At 43.3% G+C, this 22,166-nt stretch overlaps 1 protein-coding gene across 1 annotated transcript in view; it reads right to left on the bottom strand.

Moving 5' to 3' along the window:
• Window positions 1–7,570, bottom strand: part of RP1 (RP1 axonemal microtubule associated) — a 354,720-nt gene extending 347,150 nt beyond the window's left edge. The window contains exons 1-2 of the mRNA XM_059724092.1: window positions 7,505–7,570; window positions 6,336–6,443 (exon numbers count right to left, since the gene is read on the bottom strand). The gene's annotated coding sequence lies outside the window, so the exon portion shown is untranslated. The remainder of the gene's footprint in view (window positions 1–6,335; window positions 6,444–7,504) is intronic.
• Window positions 7,571–22,166: the final 14,596 nt, after the last annotated feature.

Raw genomic sequence — 22,166 nt, forward strand, 5'->3', positions numbered from 1 at the left:
CTAATTTGAGCGGCATGTCCATTGTAGGCTGACTGATATAAATTGCAGCCTCAGTTGTTATATCTTATTGGTTCAGTTGTGCATGATTCACACTAAGCCCCATTTCTTCTGTCCCCACAATGTATTGAAAACCTCTCTGATGCCTTTACAGATATGCAGCTTGCAAAAGAAAGTGACAGTTATGTCTCCAGCTGCCAGAAGGCCTTTCAAAATCTCCAAAAAGCCACTGCTTCAGGGAAATAGGTGCAAGGGATTCTGGGATAGGCATCAGCATGCAATACAATTGTAACAGGACCCTGCTACTTTGAATATAGGAAAAGGCTGCATGTGAAATATCTGACTCATGTAGCTACTTACTGTACTGGTGTACTGCATACACTGGAACTGCCTACCAGTCCAGTACAAGTGATTCAGTTTGCTTTTCCTTTGCTTTCACTTACAATGTTACACTTCCTAGCCTATTCTCTGCAAACAGCACAATGTAAAATCTGTGGATTGAATAACAAGATTCACAAACCACACAAACTGCAGCAAGTGTTCCACCTGCTGGACAAAAGGCAGCACTAAGCTTCCTTAACAGGAAACAGATGCAGCATATATGTGAACTACACAATGAGAAGAAAAAACAACATCAAGGTTCTCCTGTTCTTGACAGTGTGGTAAGTAAATAAATAAAGGTGGAAATGCAGCCATCTGATTAAAAGGCTACAAGGAGGTCAAGCATTTGTTATGGAGGTTAGAGGACCTATTCCACATTTCTAGTCCTCCTTTTAATAACGTTATTCCAGTAATATAGTTTTTTTTGTTTTGTTTTGTTTTTTGCTCCTGCTAAGAAAGCAATTCTGAACTCTAGGGACCACATCCCTATTATGCTGCACTGGAAAGAATGCTGCCAGAAGAAGGCAGCCAGGAATTAAGATCCTAGGTGGGAGAAAGTTCCCCCTTGAGCACAGGGTAGAGGGTAAGAGACTGAGCCAGAGTACAATGCACTCTTAGGATTATGTCACCTGAGGAGTCTCCAGCCTACCCACTCAATTGAGCAAATACACATTGATTGCCATCTATGGGCATCTTGCACTGAAATCTGCCACTCAGGACAGGAGAGAGAAGCCTTGCTACTTCCAAAAGAATGAATAGCCCTGTTGCTCCTTTTATGAGTAAAAGATATGCTGCTGCCCCAGCCTCTGGGGTGATGTGCAAGGGGGGAGAGAGGCAGCCTCTGCACCACCACCATTCCAACTCTGAAGCAGGACTACAAAGGCAGACTACAAAGGAAGCATGAGGGGACCCAAGCCATGATGCACAATATGGCCCCAGTTTGCCTCAATAAAGCTCTGATCAGAACTTGCACATTTTCCTTCAGATACAGTTCTTGCTACTACAGTGCATGCGTCAGCCTCCCTGAGATTGCATTACTGAAATCTCATACAGATGGGGGCTAACCTTAAATCTAATTTGGAAGCTGTCTGAAAAAGACTCCTCAAATGAACAAAATGTCTTCCAGCTTCCTAACTCTTTTACTTTAGGCCAGGAGTGCCCAACACATGACCTATGGGCCAGATCCAGCCCCCAGTGCTGTACCATCTGGCCCATGGGGCACCTCGTGGGTCTGAAAATTTGGTGGGGGGAGTGGTGACACTGCTCCCGTGATGCCAATTTTCCAGACACATGGGGAGCCCTGGGTCCTAAGTGCTAGATCAGGTGCCTTATCCCAACATGTGGGGTGGGGCAGGGGCATCATGCAGGGCTGAGTGGGGGCACTACAGGCCACCAGGGCCTGATCCCAAACCACAGGGCTTCAGGGCTCAATCCTGGCATGCAGGGCCAAGGGAGGGCAGCATGAGGCCCCAATGCTTGATCCCTGCACATGGTATGTGGAGACCAGTTTAGGCCACGCAGTGTCCTATACACATGTGCAGGGCCAGGTTGAGGCAATATAGGGTCCAATCCTGGCATGTGGGGCTTAACGTGGCCCCTGGACCAGCCCCACATCATTCATCCAGCCAATGAGGTCAAAAGCTCGAGCACCATTGCCCAAGGTTTCATCTGCCGCCTCAGTGCAAAAGCATTTTAGGCTCCCTGCCAAAGACATCCTTCACCCAAGACACTCACAGAGACACCTGCCAACTTCTATTCACTGAAAAGGACCAGGATTTAGAAGCAGAGGGAGAAAGAGTAGAGCAGAAAAGGCTATTTGAAAGAAAATTAGGTGCATTGTTCAGGTAACACGAAGGAACATAAAACAGGTTGCCTAGGTTACCTGAACCTGCCACTCTTCCTCTATCCTTACTGCTAAAGCAACTAAAAATAGGGGCTGAGTGTATTGTCTGGAGAATACAGAGTTTGCGGCCCAATTAACAAGTGGGGACGAAGCTGGTTGCAAATCCCAAAGTGCTGTTTTGCCAAGGGGTCCACAGTATAACCATATATATAAATGGCACTTAAAAAAAGGCAAGTACATGGAGCTGAAAATATTTATGAGCTAAATCAGTTTGGAGAATAAATGTAAACAGGAAAATGCAAACCCTACATTAGAGAAAGAAGGTCATATTAGTTAAGAAACAACCTGTCTGAGATGGGAACTGATGTCATCAATATAAACAAGAAGCTAGGAATTATAGCATAATGATAAGGGAAACTACAGCACACAACAGAAAGAACAGGGAAAGAAGTAATGGAATTAAACTGCAACAGTGTAAATTGCGGTGGAATATAAAATAGGACTGTCTAAGCATAAAGTGCTTAAACTAAGAGTAGTAAGTATTAGATTAGATTTGCTAGAAAGATTGCAAAATACATATCACTGCAAGTTTTTAAAAGTACAGGTTACATTAACAGCTTTGTAGGATGATTTAGATAGGGATGTTCCTTCCCAGAGCACGGCATTGGATTAGATGGTCTCCTGAGGGCCTCTGGATAATAACCTATGGCCAACACATTTAAGACCAATAAGAGACTTTTTTAAGCTTGCTGGAAACAAAAGGAATTTTAACAATGGTTTGGTCCATTATGTAATGGGAAGGTAGATTTTTTTATAAAAGGAAAGGAGTATTCAATAGATATTTCTGCTTTGTATTTGGGAATAGCGAAATGGCATAACCATATCATATGTGATTATAGCCATCTATTACAGCAATAACTAGAGGAAGTGTTAAACAACAGCTATTAGAATTAAACATTTTAAAATCACCCAGTCCAGATAACTTGCATCTAAGAACTTAAGAGTACTTTCTGGACAGCTAAGGATCATTTTCAGTATGTCTTCAAAACTTTTCTGGGAAAATTCTAGAGGACTGTAAGAAAGTAAATGTTTTGCCAATATTTAACAAAGAATAAGTAGAATGATTTGAGTAATAATAGGCCCATCAATCAGATGCTGATCAGAACAAAATGATGGAATGGCTTATAGGCATATCCATTAATAAAAAAGGACAATTAATGCTGTTCAACATAAACCTATAGAATAATGCATCCTGTCAAAATAACTTGGTATCTTTTTTGAGGAGTTAAAAGCTTGGATTAAAAAAAATAGTACTGATAACAAGTGCAGAGTGCTGCACCTAGGGCACAAAAATATCCAGCATGACTACTGGCTGGGAAGTGACCCTCTCAGCAGTACAGAAGCGGAAAAGGATCTCGGAGTCATAGTGGACTCCAAGATGCACATGAGTCGTCGGCGTGATGAAATCATCAGCAAAGCTAACCACACTTTATCATGCATCAGCAGATGCATGACAAATAAATGCAAGGAGGTGATACTTCTCCTCTACGTAGCATTGGTCAGACTGCTGTTGGAGCACTGCGTCCAGTTTTGGGCACTGTATTTCAAGAAGGATGTTGATAGACTCGAGAGGGTCCAGAGGAGGGCCACTTGTATGGTTATGGGGATACAGGACAAGCCCAATGAGAAGAGACTGAGGGACCTGGACCTCTTCAGCTTCCACAAGAGAAGGCTGAGAGGTGATCTTGTGCCCACCTACAAATTCATTAGGGGGATGCAGCAAATAATCAGAGATGCTCTATTCACCAGGGCGCCTCTTGGGGTAACAAGGAACAATGGTCACAAACTGACAGAGAGCAGATTTAAGCTACATATCAGGAATAACTTCTTCACGGTAAGGGTGGCCAAAATTTTGAATGGGCTTTCAAGGGAGGTGGTGCTCTCCCCTACCTTGGGGGTCTTCAAGAGAAGGCTGGATAGGCACCTGGCTGGGGTCATCCTACCCCAGCACTCTTTCCTGCCTAGGCAGGGGGTCGGACTCAATGATCTGTTGAGGTCCCTTCTGACCCTAGCATCTATGAATCTATGAACATACTTAGGCTTCTGGAAGGCATTAAAACAGAGTACCCCTACCCTTGTTACTAGGAATGAGGAGGGGAGACTGGGCAGGCTGCAGAAAGCCTGATGGCAAGAGGCAGCAGGTGTGAGCTGCTTATGTAAATTGAGCTACAAGTTGCAAAATGAGACTGATGATGAGGGAAGCAGCAGCACCTGAGTCCTGGAACCGGAAATCTGGATTGGATCACAGGAAGAGTCCTGGGTTGGGGGCATATAAGTCTAGCCTTTGGACTTGGAGTGGGGGAGTCTGACCGTGGTTGCCATAGGGTAGGGAGCCCTGAATAAAACTGACTGGGGGAAGGTGTATGACAGCCCAGGTGAGATGTCTGGGAGGCTGGGGAAACAAGCCAGCCATAAGCAGGAAGGCTAGAGTGAGCAGAGACCTAAGGAAGAGTTTGTATTTGAGTTGGAACTTTTTGGGTTGGTGTTCTGTGTTCTGTTTTGGTTTAACTAGAGGTATGGGTTGCGATGATGAGGGAGGTATAGAGGCCACATAACAGGATGCTGGGGGTACTCTGCAGGTTGAGACCTGCTCTGAGCAGGAAGCAAGGAGCCGAGGCCAAGGAGCCAAGGTCCATAGCAGTGAACCCAGGCTGAGAGCTCAGCTACAGAAAAAGGGGCCAAAGCTGGGAAGCCTGAAATCCCAAGAAGTGTTTCTGAGGCCTGGGAGAGACTGCCTTAAAGGGGAAGCAGCCTTAGAAAAGCATAGAGACCCCAGGACTGAGTTTGGGGCAGAGAAGCCCAAGAACAGAACCAAAACTGGGGAGTGTGGAGGAATCCTGTTCCAGCCTCCTCCTCTCCCTAGGGGTAGTCTGTTCTCCCTCCTCACCCCTGCCCCATCTCCCTCTCATGTGTCTGTCACAACCAGTTCTGCCTAGGTGAGGGATTTCAGGTAAGAGGGTGTGGTTTTAACCTCTCTATTGTTCTAAGCACTGACCTCAAGGCAAGGGGGCAGGGGCTTGAGCCACGTCACTTCCTGAGGTGACCAGTGATGCTTTTCAAATTGATTGGTTGGCATCAAACAATACCTACCCTGACTAGGTATGGATAATGATGTCAGAAAGGTTATTTAAGGGTCCCTTCTTCCTGGAAGAGGGAGAGCCATATTGGGGAACAAGGAGTAAGCACACAGCCTCTGGAGTTCTTCTAGGCTCCAGATGAACATGTGAGTAACTTACCTGAAACACATCTAGAAATATAGCTTTACTGTAATGTAGAAGAGTATCAACCAGCTACTAAGCTGACACTGTTTGCTCTGGGTTATTCTTTGATACTTCTGTACCCTTCCCCAAGCCTACCCCTTCCGACCCTAGAAACTATAAAACTATGAAACTACCCTCTTTAATCAATAAAGACAGTGTGATGGACTTGCTGGGAGAGGTATTGGGGCATGCCTTTAAGCGCCCTATGCTCAGCTGACTAAGGGAGGCTACTATTTGTGCTTCAGGCTTAAGGGAGCACTCCAAGTTCTCGCAGTGGGTCAAGAACCCTCAAGGTCTACAAGGCCTGTGTACCCTGGGGGGCACGAGGCCCGAATACAGACCAGACCCCTGGGTGGTGGCAGCGGTTTCCCCAGACATACGGGTATGCTCCAGGAAGGGGGTCAGCCAGATGTGAGGCACTCCAGGGGAGGCACTTGGAGCTTGGTAGGTGGTCAGGTCCAGTGAGTTGGGTGGCTCAGTGCAGGAGCACCCCCTACTGGCCCACCACAGGAAGCATCAGAGAAGTTACTGCTGGCCTCCAGGGTCTGACTTCCCCAGTATATTATTGATAGCATCAAAGGTGTGGCAGAAAAGACTGGAGGTAAGGGGGGCTGGAGACTGTAGCAGGTGGGCTGACCCCAGGTGGCATCAGGCACTGGGGGTAGACCTGCAAACTGCTACACATTGGACATAGTATCACATCATATTTGCATTAAACCCATTAAAACAGAATGATACAAAAACACTGTACACGCCATACAGTGTACCATTCAAAGGATTAAAATCTTGCTTACTGGCAGCTCTCAAAATGTGACTGTAAACAGGGTATCACCAGTCAGCAGAGGCAGGGTCCCTCAGGAATCAGTTCTTGGCCCCACCTCTTTAACATTTTTATCAATGACCTGAAAGAAAACACAGAACCATTACTAATAAATCTTGCAGATGTTGTAAAGATGGAGTGAGTGACAAAAATTAATATGATGTGTCATTAATACAGAAAGATCTGGATGCTTGATATACTGGGTGCAAGCAAACAATAAGCATTTTAACAGGGCCAGATGCAAAGTTATGTATTAAAAATCTGGCTACACTTGGAAGATGAGGTTCTCTGGGAAGCAGTGACTCTGACAAGGTTTAGGGAGTTTCCATCTCCATTTCTTTGCTTCTATACTTACATGCCCCAACTTTGCAAAAGCTAATTAACACTAGTGGTGGATGATCAGCTAAACATCATCTCGCAGCAAGTTGCTGTGGACCAAAGAGCTAATGTGAGCCCTGGACATATAAATAGAGACAGATTAAGTAAAAGTCAGTTGTTCAGGTCTTGGAAGAAGCATCCAGTGGCATCAGTTTGTTGTTCATCAGACTGATAGTGAATCAAAAGTTGATTAGTCTATTATTGTATTTTTTATTAATAAAAATGTGTCCCAGTATTAATAAACAAACATGTGAGAGATTGAGATCAGAGCATCAACCTATAGATATACAAAGCTTAACTTATCCTAAATATCAGCTAATGATAAATTATGTTTTTCTCCTCCTATGAAAGTGACACTATTTAGATTAATTCATATTAAAACAATAACATCAGGTTGCGTTTTAACTGATAAAGCTGGCTTCTTTTGTTAAAAGATGCAAATAAAGCATAGGGCTATCACTAAAATAAACCACTGGATTCTAGGTGAGAATCTCCAGTGAAACATTTGTCAAAGAATGTTCATTTGTGGCCTAAAAATATTGCCAGTATGAAATAGTAAGTTTTTTACGCAAGCTTTCCTAATATTCTGTCTTTGGGCAGAGATCTGAAAAATGTCGTCATCAAAGGTTAAAGTAAGACAAAGGTAATAGGAATTCTTAGAATGGAAGGAATGGGAAAGCAAAAGATCACTGATACTGTGCACTCCAGATATAATAAAAATTAAAAGAATATCAACCAGCATAGACAAATATTATCTCATAATACCTTGATAGGCAAAATTTCCTCTCTTCTTCCATTTGTATAAAACTGCAAGATTTGGGACCCAAGCTGAAACAAAGCAAAAGGAAATCTAGCAATTTTATAATATATCTGTACACAAAATGTGTGCTTTGGAATACACGTAGAATGGTGTTTATAGTGTTTTTTTCTATTACAGTTCACCATACTATCATAAAATTATAGCAAGAAAGTTAAAATTAAAAGATCATTCTTGCCCTCAAAGATCAATCACTTTGCTTTTTTTTAAACTTCCTGTTTTCCTATATGGTAACTCTTCTTTATCACAGTTGCTTCACAAAACACACTATTGTTGTTTTACTTAGCTTTATTCCCCATCAGCAAAAAAAAGTACTGTACCAAAAAGTCTCTTCCATACAAGTTTTCTCACAGATTAAACTGACTTAAGTAGATTGTTTGCTTTTAACCCTGACATTTTCCCCTCTACACATCTATTTTTGAAACAAATTTTATTTTAGGATGTCCTGACTCTGATACTAAATTGGAAACCCTGGTGTGAATTTTATAGAACACAGTTTCCTTTTATAAAGGATGTTCACAGCTAATCTGTCATCCACAGGGCAGACAGAGGCCATACGGCTAGGAAACCAAGACAGGTGGTCTAGCCTGAAACCTGACTTTTCATGGTATGTTTGTGTTAAAATAAATTGTATACATTTCAATAGTTAATGAAAGCTTAACTTATTTTACCATGCTTAAAATTGCTTTATTCTTTAGAGTCTGACACTGCACTCTATTTTTAGTTTCAAATGAATGAAGAGTGCAGGACTTTTTAAAATATATTTAACTTTCATAACTCTGCAAAGTAGTGGGAGACATATATAGATATAGATACACCACGCTTAAAATTGCTTTATTCTTTGGAGTTTGAAACTGCACTCCCTTTTTAGTTTCAAATGAATGAAGAGTGCAGATATATATATAGATATACACACACATATATATCTATATATAGATCCTGCACTCTTCATTCATTTGAAACTAAAAAGGGAATGCAATATCAGACTCTAAAGAATAAAGCAATTTTAGGCGTGGCATGTGTGTGTGTGTGTGTGTGTGTGTGTGTGTGTGTGTGTGTGTGTGTGTGTAATCACGTTGCTTCCAGTTCATTTACATTATATGATTATATATATAGCACTTCCAGTCTACTTCTGAGTCCACCAGGGAGCACGTTGGGGAGCCCCCGCCATGGCTGCCCCGGCTTGGCAACTGGTGCCTCCTGAGTCTGGGGGGGGCACCTGGGGTCTCCCCATGGCCAATCACCAAGCCAAGGGGGCCCGGGGGGGGGGGGAAGGGATGGAGGGAGGGCAGTGTGCTCAGTGGCAGATCCAGAAGTGAACCAGAAGTGCTTGTGTGTGTGTGTGTATATATATATATATATATATATATATATATATATATATATATATATATATAATTTCCTATTATTAAAACAAAGCAAAAAAATCCCAAAATATATAGTAATAAATTAGCATCAACATTGCTATCGAAGAACAATGGTGATAAAAGATTCCCTGTGGATCTGAAAAAAGAAATAAAAAAAACTGTCTAAAGGCAAAAGGATCCATGTTTTGTAATAAATTTTAAGCCATCCAATATAACTGTTTGCACATTTAAATAAACATTATTTTTGCTTCTGTGAAAAGTAGTAGCCATTTCAGGGCATTGTAGGTCAGTTTCCTGTTGGACGAGAACTCTGAGTTGGAGTCAATATTTTCTTAGTGCAACTTGTTTTATTTACACTATACAAATTAGCTCCTGAACAACAGTCAAACAGCACTTAGAAAGCCCCCTCTTTCAGGACACAGATAGTTCCCAGGGAGCAATTTTCCCCCCAGGAATTGATCCTAGTTAGAGAGATATAGGCTAAGTACAGATAGTCAAAAAGCCTGAGGCTGAATTGATTCAGTCTTTGCAGGTTAGTCTAAGCTGCAGTGATTAAACTGAGAAACAACTAGAGAGACATTCCACTTATGATTCAGGAAACGTAGCCACATGCCTGCAGTGGCTCAGGCCAGAAGCTGGGGTGGCAGTAAAGCACAGCTCTCTGGCATTTAGCACAGCTATAAAGCATTTAGCCAGCATGGGCTGTATGTTTGCTTTCTCTTCCTGCTGCCCCCAAGGTCTCTGGGATTTGCAGTCCAGAATCACATCAGCAAGAGTCTGTGGGGTTGCCCATCACTTCCTCTTCCTGATTCCAGGTGCCTCTGGGATTTGTAATACACAGTTGCAGCCAGCAGTAAGTTTTTAGCAGGGCAAGGCAACTCTGTACTTGGGAAAGGGAAGTTTAACACCCCTCCCTGGCCCTAGACCCCAGCTGGAGTTTGCTGGGGTAGGGGTTCAGTTCCTGCCCTGCCCCAGCCCTTCTCTGCTGGTGCAGACAACATGGCCCAGCCCAGGACTGGAAAGCATGCTGGGATACTGGGAGATTCTGATTTAACTTGAACCAGGAAGGGGTCTGGGACAGAAGTTTCATAAACTGGTTTGACCCAAATCAGTTACGTCTGATGCTACATTTAACCAGATTTATTTTAAACCAGTTTCAGCCATTTTGAAACCGGTTTATGTGCACTGAGCTTCTGTTCTGTTACAAGTTTAAAACAGTTTCTGATCACTTAAACTGGTTTATGTGTAACTTCAGCCAGAGGGAGCACACCCTCTTTCTGCGTGTAACAGCTCCCTCTGCAGAACAGTGCCAATCCAGAATTTTCTTCAAAAATCAAATGGTGCCTGCATGCTTAGAAAAAAACACTTGTAAGGCTGTATAACAGCACCACCTAGGAACTCCTATCATAACTGTATTCTATTATATATCCTTCTTAACGATAAACAACAACAAATATTTAAGGCCAGTTTGGCATCTTGTGATCTGCTTTAAGCAACAGGTAATACTAAACTACACCATCCCAGGTATAGAATAGGGACCCAAATGTAATTTAGAGATTCTTAGCTTCACACCCTACTACATGTTAGTGGATATATGCTTCCCTGGTATAGGGCAAGCATCATATACATCTCAACTCTTAGTGAGTCTAAATGAGATGCTTTACTGTGCAGTAGAGTTAATTATTGCATAATAAGTATCACCATCTATACGTGCTGACCCTTACTGTGCAGTAATTTATCCAGCAGCTAATTTGCTACCTGCAGATAAAAGTAGCAAATTAACTGCATAGTCATTACTGTGCAGCATGGCACATATAGACAGCTGACTGTGAGAAAATATGTTCCTGGTTAGCCAGGCAGCCGGGGGTGGGAGATTGCTCCCTGCCCCAGGAACTATGTGCTGCCAGGGCAGGCTCCACCACTGGAGCCTGGGTGGGGACACTGCCCCCCCTGCCCCGGCAGCAGGGAGCTCCCAACCCCTGCTCCACAATCGTGGAGCTGGGGTTGAGGACAAGCTCCCAGCCCCCACTTTACAATCACAAAACTGGGGCTGGGAGCTCCCTACCTGGGTAGAGATTCCTGCCCAGCCTGGAGCTGGCTGTGACCTGCCCCTGACCTGGACAGTTCCCAGCCAGCCCTGGGGTTTTGCGTAGGGAAATATCCACATGCAGCCTGAAAGTAGCTGGAGATGGTTGTGTTTCAGACAGTCCCCAGACAGCTCTAGGCTACATGTGCAGACTTCCCCCACGCAGCCCAGGGCTGGGTGGGTAGTGTCCTGGTCAGGGTCAGGTCCCAGCCTGCAGATTCTGCCCAGCCCTGTGCCCGCATCTGGGGATTAAAGCATAGGCTTGAAAAGAGCTGTAGGGGAGGGGGCAGGTCCCAGCTCCCTGCTCCGATCCACCAGTGGGGCACATAGCAGCGAGCCCCCAGCTGGCCAGGGAATCCCCACCCAGCCAGGGAATCACTTCTAACTGCCCCACCAGCAGATTGTGGCAGGGAGCTGGGACCTGCCCCTCCCCTAAAATAAATTCTAAATATACACTTTGGTGTTTGCTTTTGGGTTTTTTTATCATAGAAATAACAGCTACCCATGCCCCCTTCACTCACCAAGATATGGAAACAGCTGCAGCTGCTTTGTGGTGCCTGAGCAGCACTGATATGCCAGTGCCCTGCCCCTGCCCATGGCCTTGCCCCTCACTTCCAACCCACAGCCCCCACATGAGCTATGCATCATGGGGGGGAGGAGGCGGGTGGGGGAACCACTCCACCCCCCGTAGACTCCCCACCTCCACATCCCTACTTACCGGGGACAGAGCCTGGGTCCCGACCACTGCTGCCAGCCATACTGCACTTCTGTTTCCTCCAGCACATTGAGGCAGCATGCTGGAGCAGCAGGGGCATGCAGCAGGCATAGAGATGCTCTGGCTGGGACTAGAGCACCTCCTTGGAGTACCCAGCCTCCAGTTGCTTCAGGGAATGCTCCAGGAGCACGCCCTCTCTGCTTTTCTTGCTGAGTTTTCTTTTGATACCGGGATTTCCCGATATCAAATTTAAAGTCAGCACTGTATTTTTCCAACACAAGGGACATTTTTTCATTTGTGGTGTGCTTCCTATGGTGTCTCAAATTGCTTTTAGATGCTGCAACAGACACATGCTCGCTCATGTGGACATGGCCCCTGAGTCACTACTCTGTCACTGTCTGGTCCCAGGTCTCTCTCTACATGCTGTTCTATGCACAAAGCCACAATTTAGCCATAGCAGCCATTCTGTTATAATAGTTAAAAAAAAAACTCATTTTCTCCATACAGAAAGGAAAAACTTTTGTTTTTAACAAAACATTTATCTGGATCCTACTTGTAGCCCCACCCTCTAGTACCAACTGCATGGCAGTCACTGCTACTATGGGCCCCTATACCTGTTACACCCCTTCACCTACATAGTGTCTAGATCCAGTGGATCCTGACACTTTTACATCCATCAACCCAAAAACTGATCCTCCCTGGCTCCCCAACTCTTTTTTTACTGAAGGTAGAAGGAATTCCCTATCAAAGTGGTACAGAGTAGTCATGCAAGCTTCCAGAATTGAATGTGACCATTCCTATTCCTTCCCACACTAACAATTCCACTGCATTGGAGGTGTTTACTTGGACTGCAAAATATGGGCTGGAGGAACTTCAATCCTAACACAGGAAAATGCCTCCTGAAATCAACCTGGAGACACCAAGCTAGCAAAGCACTTAACATGAATGGTTAAATCTTGTTTCACTGAACCAAGGCCCAAATGAAGTAAGTATCACCAAAGAAAGCCTGAATTCACATAATTCATAAAGAAGTCACTTATCAGTAACTAGAGTTTTTAAAAATGTATTGTTCATATGTACACTTCACTGTGGGTGGCACATGAGATTCGGGTATTAAAGCTCAGAGATGTTTTCACTCTAATAGCACCTGTGCAGTACACATGAGTTGTACCGCTCCTTGTGCTCTGTGTCAAGGGTAGAAGTGTTCATTCCCTGCTCCTCAGCTTCCTTGCAACTGCAAAATCCCAGAAAGCAACAGACCCCAATGAAGAAAGGAAGGAGGCAGGATGCATTTGAATAATATTTCTTGAACTCGTTACAAAGAAGCAATTTCTCATTCTCCTTTGATATCTTGTCCATATGTATATTTCATATGAGTAACTCCAGAAGCCTAGGCAGACAGCGACTGGAGGACAGCTTTGACAAATGCAGCATTAGTGCTGAACACTTTTGTCATTGTGTATTATTTAGTAAAGGTGGATATGAAATTCCAAATGGCTGCCTTGCAAATGCCAAGAAGACATCTTGAAAGGGACTCACTGATGTTGCCTGGGCTCCACTGCAGTGCTCTCTAATTACCACTGGTAGAACTATCTTAGCAATTTCATAGGAATACCTTGATGCATTCCAGGATACTTTAATTTTTTGTGGGAATATCTGTACCCTTTTAATTCACAGTAACGAATTGCCATGGCATTTTCCAGAAAGGTTTAGTTTTATGCATGTAAAGGGACATGGCTTTCCTTATTACCAGTTCGGATATGAATGCTTCCGCTCCTGAGAAAAAAAAAAGTTGCAGAAAGAAGACACTTGTTGAATCCTCTGAAAAAAAGGTGAAACTCCAAAATGGCCTTGCACAGAAAAGCAGACTGACTCACATATTCTACATAGCACACACATACATATTCTGAAGTCATACTAGGCCAACAATGCCTGGTAGTAGTAAATTAGAAGAGGAGGATTTTCTCCCTACCTCTTCAGATGTTACAGAACTGTTTAGCATAAAGAAAAATTCCACCTTCCAGAAAGGACTTGATTTATTATCCATGCCAGCAGCTGCCAGGGACTATGAGTCCCCAGTGCAGGTAACAATGACCCCTCTCTTCTTGCCCTCCTCTTCCCTATAGCAGGGTTTACCACCCCTCCTTCCTCAGGGTTTTGTCAAAAGCTCAGCATGACCTGCCCCAACAGAGTGTTGTCCAGGGTGCAAAACCAGCTAGTTATGCCTCTGATGGCCATCGTCTAAGTTGAAGGAAGATTCTGATGAGGAAACCTCAACTGGCAGTGCCAACAGACATTGGACCAAAATTAGAGTTGGCAGAACTGATGGAAGTGAGATCAGTACTGGCAGAGCTAAAGAAAGCAACACAGACTGTTCTCCTCTTTATAATTTGGGTAATTTGCAAATTTTTAAAAAATTACACAGAAATTTCTGCCGGGGTTTCTTTGTTTGTATCTGCTACCCATGCTTTATAAATAATAGTAAACGCCTTAATATGCATTGGCGCCAATAAATGTCTGCTTACCAGAAGTTTATCTGCCTTTACTGATGATCCTAGAACCCCCTTTTTCCTGGGGGGCAGCAGGAAGAGGAAGTGAACACACAGTCCATACTGGCTACTAGTGTCCCCCCGGCTTCTGGCTTGAGCCACTGTAGGCATGTGGCTGCCTTTCCTAAATCAGAAGTGAATGTCTGTTCATTGGCTTATTGGTTCAATCTTTGCAGCGTAGCCTAACCTGCAAAGACTGAATCAATTCAGCCTCAGGCTTTTTAACTGTCTGTACTAAGCCTTAGAGAAAAATGAGATAAACATGGATAAGCTGCCTTATGATTTTATGGTTTATATCCCAAAAATGTACTATGTATGTATAAGAAAAAAGACATCAAGAATGAAACAGAAAATGGCTTGCACTTCCAAGGCTCTTTTTATCCTGGTGTTAGAACATAGGTTCATATCAATGTTTTGTCCTGGGAGATTAATTTCTTTCTTTAAACACAATATACTATTTAACTTCTTCTCTTGGACCTTTCCAAATGACACCAGTGAAGAACTTTAGATCTAAAACTCTTTGCAGGGTTTTTAAAGTAATCTTTTAAGTCTTTAACAATGAGATGGTTTCCATGTCTAACTTGAGCTTTGTTTAAGACAAGTAAAAGCGATACCTGGCACAGTTGAAGAGCTAACTTGACAAAGCCATCATCCACAATTCTGTCTGAACTGAAATGACTAGTTTTTTGAGAGTCATGTCTGGCTCTTTTCTCACCTTTGTCCCTCTTCTCTGTTTCATCTTTATTTTAAAATGAAAGTATTAATTTAATTCAAGCAGTTACAAGATTGTGATTAGGTTTGGGCATATGAATTTGTAAGTTGTACATGTCACTTGTGTGTCCTATTTTATTTGTTTGGTCTATATGTTATACTGACACAAGGTTTTAAAACTAGTTATAGTTGTCAACAATTATGCCCTAAGCTTGGATCAGCTTTTCTTCTGTTAATTACTGAAGTCACCAACCAATAATCTTGCTGAGTATTTTACTTCTACAGTCTGCAATCCCCTGAGCTATCATCAACTCTACCAGTTTCTCAATTTACACCTGCTGGGATGGGATCAGCTGACTTTGGTTTGGTTAAATAAAGATTCTGTTTAGATTACAGACTAAAGTTGCCTCCATTTGGGGTGCACAGGTCAGGATAAACCCCTACAGTGGGTGGCCACTATCAGCTGTGAAAAAACAGTCCATTAACAAAGGATGCTTGTTGTAAGGATACAAGAAAACAAATATAATTATAATACAAGACCTGTATTACATTTTAGTACATTTTAAATTCTATTAAAACTCATTACATTCAGAGTTGTTCTGCCACAACAATCATGACAGCATTTTAAAGAAAATTGATTTTAACAACATGCAGACTGCAATGTGTATGTACAAAGATAAATAATCCAACATTTTACAACTGACTAGCAATTGTTGCTTGCCTAACTAGAGTCAAAGGACCTCATATTCAAAAACTGCAAACCTATGCCGAATATTTTATTTTTATATATAGATACCTATATCTATATAGGTATACGTGTAGATATCTATCTATCTATCTATCTATCTATCTATCTATCTATCTATCTATATATAAATAAAATATATGGTCTAGGTTTGCAGTTTTTGAAAATGAGGTCCTTTGACTCTACTCAATTGTCAATATCTAACTATTTTAATACAAAGATTTACATACCAAATACTATGTGTGTGTGTGTATAGTAGTTGGTATGTTAATTTTTGTATTAAAATAGCCAGATATTGACAATTTCTTCAGCATGAGAAATTGAGAAAGTCTATAGTTTGCAGAAAAGTCACTTGACATTTTAAAAATTAAGAAAATGTTCAAGAAAATGGAAAATAAATAAATAAATAAAAGAGGTGAACTATTATAAATACATTTTTCCATATAAAATAATTCAATATTACTGGAAGCTTTATGCAGTATCTTAATTTTTATATGAAAATACACATGGTAAAAAATAAAATTATTCAATTTTTACTTGATTGCATTATTATTCTTATGATACAATCCTGTGGTAGACACCATCTCTAGACCTAGCCTATGATTAACTGTATTTCATACTATTTGCTGTGCTATGGGGTTTACCTTCTGAAACAAGTACCAGTAATTTGTTTGTTTTACGGATTTGCTTAATACCACAGTGTACTTACAAAAAGGCAACTAGGAACACAACATGATAAACTGATGATGTGAAAAGTTAAAGTCAACAATCACACCGCTTTCAGTTGTGAAAACATAAGCAGTAAATCTTGAGGCAAACCAATAATGCTTTCTTCTATTTTCTCACCAATTATGTAAGATCCTCTTTCCTGGCCTGAGGTGGAAGCAGGTTATCAGGTGTGTGTGTGTACTTTAAGGATTAACCATATTAATGGCAGTGCAATTACCTTGATGAACTGGCAAAGAATGCACAGTGTAAGTCCACTTTTTAATACGCTACTTCTGAAATCACAAAGATAGTTGCAGCCCAGGTTCCCTAAGTTTGTAATTTATTCTGTGATCTGTGCATCTGAAGCTAGGAATAGTTAACCTCCGAGGAGAGTGAGCCCTCTATATACTAGCAGGACAAAACATAAGATAGTTACAGATCATGAGTGTTAAACATGGTATATTGTGAATATCTGTATGGATGGATGGACAGATTTTTTTTCATTTCATGGACTTGTGTATTTATCAGTAAGGACAGTTATCCCTCAAATTCATACCTGCATGAAATATTTTTGGTTTGGGTGGGTATGGGAAGGGTTGTCCCTAATTTATGACGTGCATCCTAACCACTGAGTAACCACAGTCATTTCTTCACTGAATATTACCCACAAAGTTTATTAACAAAGACTCATTTCTTTTTCCTGAAGTTAATCAATAGTTATTCTATAGAAAGGGCCATTACTGCAATGATTTCATTAAGGTATAGGACACACTGTGAGCAGGCAGGATCATCTTGCAGCTCACTGACCATAGCTACATAAAAAAAATGATGTCTAAGAGAGGTACTGAATATTTTGTGGGATGAAGATTTAATCCAAAAATAAATTATCTGATACATTTTCCAGCTGTCATGGAGAGGAAAAAAACTGATTGTAAATTTTGTCTCTACCCATATACATGTACCCTAAATCTCTGCTATAATGCATGGAGAAAAATGAATTAGCTAGGCAGATGCCAAGTTGTAATGATTATTCCTGACAAGTAATTGTGTATTTTTATTATCCTACCAACACATAACACCTGACCATCCTATCATTGGTCTCAGTCACTTCTTAAGTCTGGTGTTTCACACTGTGACTGGGGCAGAGATTGTTATATTCTATACGCATATGTGTACAGTGTCTAGCTCAATGGGGCTTTGACCTGGTCAGCCTCTACCACAACAAAAATAAGCTACCTGTCATGATAAACAAATGAAATTCAAAAGATTTGGCCAGCAGTTCTATGCAGATAAATCATCACTAACCACACAAGATAATAAATTTAAATTATTCTGAATCCAGGGCCTGATTTATGTTTTCTCTCTCTAAAATCAACACCTTTAAATCAACAGAAGCACTTGGGCTGCTAATGTCTACAGCTTCTCAGTCACCATTGAACATCATAGTATGCAGGTAAGTTATCTGAGCTATGCTCTGAGAGTAGAATTTGGAGACAGCCATGTTAGTCTGAAAACAGGGTAGATTTGCACCTTATAGACTACCAAAGCACATACATAGCTTTCATGGGCTGAAGTGCTCTTCATCAGATGCCAATGATCTAGGCCAGAATCAGTCTTCTCATCATATTGATAGTGGAGAAATAATTATGTAAAATGTTATGGGCAAAAAAGGAATCGAATCTATATAGCATCTCATACATCTTGTCTACTGCCAACTACTTGATTTCTAATGCCAATGCCTCTCCTAATCCATGTTCATTTTGGCACTATTCCCTTTCCATACCTTCATAAATACTAAAGTTTCAAACTGTTAAAAGCCTACCTACCACCTTGTGCTGCAGTCATGTAAGAATGCATAAGTTAATAGTAGGGGCAGGATGACATTCAAGAAACTTCCTAAAGTATGTTTCTGTTACGTCCTCATCATGCACCTTGGGACCACCCTTTTGTAGAAACTAAAGCAACAGGAAAGTTGAATCATGCTCTAATCTCTGGCCACCACAGAACTTAACCCTTTTCAATTTAACATTGAGAGTTTGACGTATGCAAAGTGACTGCTGGTTGAACATCTTGCAACCTTCCACAATGCTGATATTGTTCATCTTCAGAAAATTTACATAGAATCCTGTCTGTCTAGTAAACTGAAAAATAAAGAGTAACACTTTGCCTGTTAACCTTTTGATGGAAAACCCTGAAGTCATCTATGTGAGGCAAAGGATTTCTGATATAAATATCCCAGCATCTATATTTCCACATTGCAACACTGTAAGCATTGCATGGATCAGGGCTGTCCAGCTGAAAGCCCACAAACAGTTAAAATGTGGCCCCAGAGCTCCCAGCTTGCTGATGCTCCCTTCATTGCTCTGGCTGCAGCAGCATTCAGGGGCTTCAGGATCCCCTTCTCTCCAGCTTCCCCTTCCTGCTACTGCCCCTACCACTGCCCCAGGGGGTAAGGCAGTGCAGCACAGTGCAGCCTGCAGCACCAGGAAAGCCTACAGCTGGGGGTGCCCGAGTGGTACAGTAAAGCAAGGGAGCTAAGGGTAATTGGTGCATTGGGTGCAGTGACGGGGAATCAAATCTATATAGCATCTTATACATCTGAGGGGTACAGCAGGAGGGGGAAGGAGAGAGGTGCCTTACACATGGTTCAGCAGTGGGAGAGCACATGGTGCAGCAAGGCCAGGGGAAGAGCCCTGGTACACACTCCAGTGGCAGAAGCACAGTGCAGTGGGAGGAGGGAAGTGGAAATGCACTGCTGTGGCCCCTGCTAGTGTGACCCAAGGGCCATATTTACAAACCCCTAAACTACACATTAAATCCCACTTCCAGTTTGGGTGACCACGCATCCCTAATTGGGTGGGACAGTTCCACAATGGGAACCTCAAGTCCTGGTCCCAGGCTGCATGACTCTGGGACAGCATGTCCTGGATTTGCAGCCTCATGCAGGGAACCCCAGGAAATGGCAGGCTTCCCCTTTCAGACTAGCAGCATTCCAGCCTGCAAGGGGCTGCTGGGAGCAGGGCGCAGGGGGAGCCATGTGCATGTGCTTGCCTGCACACATGCACATGACCGGGAACACTGCCAGGCAGCCTGGAGAGCAGCTCCCTGCAGATAAGTCTATTGGGGGGGAAGGGGGCAGATAAAGGCCCCCACGGTGAGGGAGGGAGTGGGGCAAGGGCTGGGTGCACTGCCCAGCCAGGGTGGTGCATGGGGCCAGGGCAGGGAGCAGAACGGAGCCCTAGGCAGCTTGTCCAGGGGGTGGGGTGATGGTGGGGCACATAGCTCCCCAGATTTGTGCATGGGGCAGAGGCGGATGTGAGCTGCTCACTGAGGCTTCGGGGCTCCCTGACCTGCTGCTCTGCCCCCAGGAGCCCCACACTGCACCACCAAGAAAAGGCACCCCCTGCCCACCTGGCAGCAGCAGGGGTAGCAGTGGTGTGCAGTTGTGCTCCCTGGTGCTGCCAGGCAGGCAGGAAGCACATGGCTGGCATGGGACTCCTGAGGGTAAGGTAGCAGAGTGGGGAGCCCCAAACCCACAATGGGCAGCCTGCATCTGGCCCCCCACTCTGCTCCGCTTTGGTCTGGTTGTGCCAGCAGCAAGGGTGGGGCGGGGGGGGGGGGGGCGGGGAAAGAGGAGACAGGCATGTATTCCACCTTCCCCTTTTGAAAAAGTGGTCACCCTACTTCCAGTCCTTCAATGTCCATCTGTCCATGTTGGGGATATCAACAGTCACCACATGGCATGGAACTATAAGGAGTCTGATAAAAGTGGCTTTACTTTATAAATAATCTCAATGTTCTGCATGATCTTGTGCAACCAAAAAGCTTTCAGTCGGCTCACCAGCAGGATACCTACACACCAGACCTGGGTCACGTCAGTTGATACCACTCTCAACAAGTATCCATTGCTATTCAGTCCTGGTTCAAATTGGGTGGAAGATCCTCTCAGTACATAAATCCAAGAAACTTGATAAACTAATGAGAATGTATGTTCAGAATTTACCCAGTTCAGAATTTATGCAGACCACGTACTGTCCCCAGAGATAAAGCCTATAGCTGATTTTCAATTCAGCGCTCAGAGTAGCCACACAGTCAACTCCATGTGGCTGCAACAGGAATTACTTATCCTATATAAATAAGGAATGTAAAAAGCTTTTAAGATGGTTCAGAAGGTCTGTTAACCCAGAAATAAAGAAACAATCTGGTAGATGAGCTTAATATGCAATACAGGGAAGGAACCCATGTCAAATATGATTATGACAACATCCTGTAGGAAAGCATGGGCAGGGAAGAGGGACCAGCTTTGGCTGAAAGTCTGTACTGCTTGCTCCCTCTCCTTGAAAATTTCCACCTCTAAAAATAAACATTTGTATGTGGCCTTGGTGAACACAGCAAAAAATGACACAGACAAGTCAAGAAATCGGTAAAATAAGAATGGGCTCTCTATCAACTGTCACCATCTCAGTCAGCCAGATACTTCCGAGTCTTTTTTACACAAAGGAAATAAAAAGACCACCAAGTAAAAATAAGGTGTCTGGAAGCTGGGCAGGGTATCACCAAAAAATGCTGATGCATTTATGGCAGTGGTCCTCAACCTTTTTCTTCAGCAGGCCAGATGGACAGTGTCTGTTCTGTCTAAGGGCGGGATATGACTGGTAGACCTGTTTCAGCACCCCGGGTGAGTGAGTGCTGTAGGGCCCCATCTGGCCAACAGGAGTGGGCTGGAGAGCAGTCCAGCCTGATCCAGTCCCATGGGGGGAAGGGGCCTGCCCTACCCCCAATCCAGCCCCAAGGGAGGGGGAAAAGGGCATGGTCCACTTATGATCCAGCCCCACAGGGGAAGTGGACATGACCTGGCACCAATCCAGCCTGGCGGGGGGGGGAGGGTGGCTTGGCCCTGATTCAGTCCCACAGGGAGAAGGAGACATGGCCGGCCCCTAACCTGGCTGCACAAGGAGAAGAGAGCAGCCCAGCCCCATTCAGCTGAGCAGGGGGGAATGGGAGCATGGCCTGGCCCTGGCCCCAATTCCAAATTAGTGGCACAGAGAAAAGGGGGTATGGCCTGGCCCAGATCTGGCTGTGCTGGCAGAGGGGGCATGGGAATTTGGCAGCTGGGAAGGGTGACCACTGCTGCCCTGCTGCCAAATTTCCCAACCTGTGGGGAGCCCCACAGGCCAGATGCAATGGCTACATGGGCTGCATTTGGCCTGCGGGCCAGAGGTTGAGCACCCCTGATTTAGGGTAAAAGAACATAAAACAGTTCTCATCTTTTATCTTCTATATGACTCAAAAAAATGAAGAATTAAATACTGATGAAAAGTCAAAGTGATAACCATTCCTAAACTAGGGAAAGGCCACTCTCAACTAGAAAACTACTGACCAACAGCCTTCCTAATATGTACATACAAATTATAGAACCTACAGAGAATGATAGCCCACAGCATAAGAAATTCTGGTAGATGAAAAGGTAGGTTTTATGCCATATAGAAGAACCTGAGATCAAACAGTATCACACACAATTTATTGATATATAGAGAACAGTTTTCAAAATAACGAGAAGATTGGGAATGAAAATATCAATTTTACATAAGTTTATGACACCACATGGCACTTAGGTCTTCCAGTAAAGATATATTAAAAGTTGCTTTGTCAGGTAGTTACCACTGTAGAGACTTTACTCTGTAATACAGGCCTCCAAGTGATGCTGGAAAAATGCTATGTCAATATTT

The sequence above is a fragment of the Alligator mississippiensis genome, chromosome 3 (genome assembly GCF_030867095.1).
Source record: "Alligator mississippiensis isolate rAllMis1 chromosome 3, rAllMis1, whole genome shotgun sequence".
In the NCBI taxonomy this organism is placed as follows: Eukaryota; Metazoa; Chordata; order Crocodylia; family Alligatoridae; genus Alligator; species Alligator mississippiensis.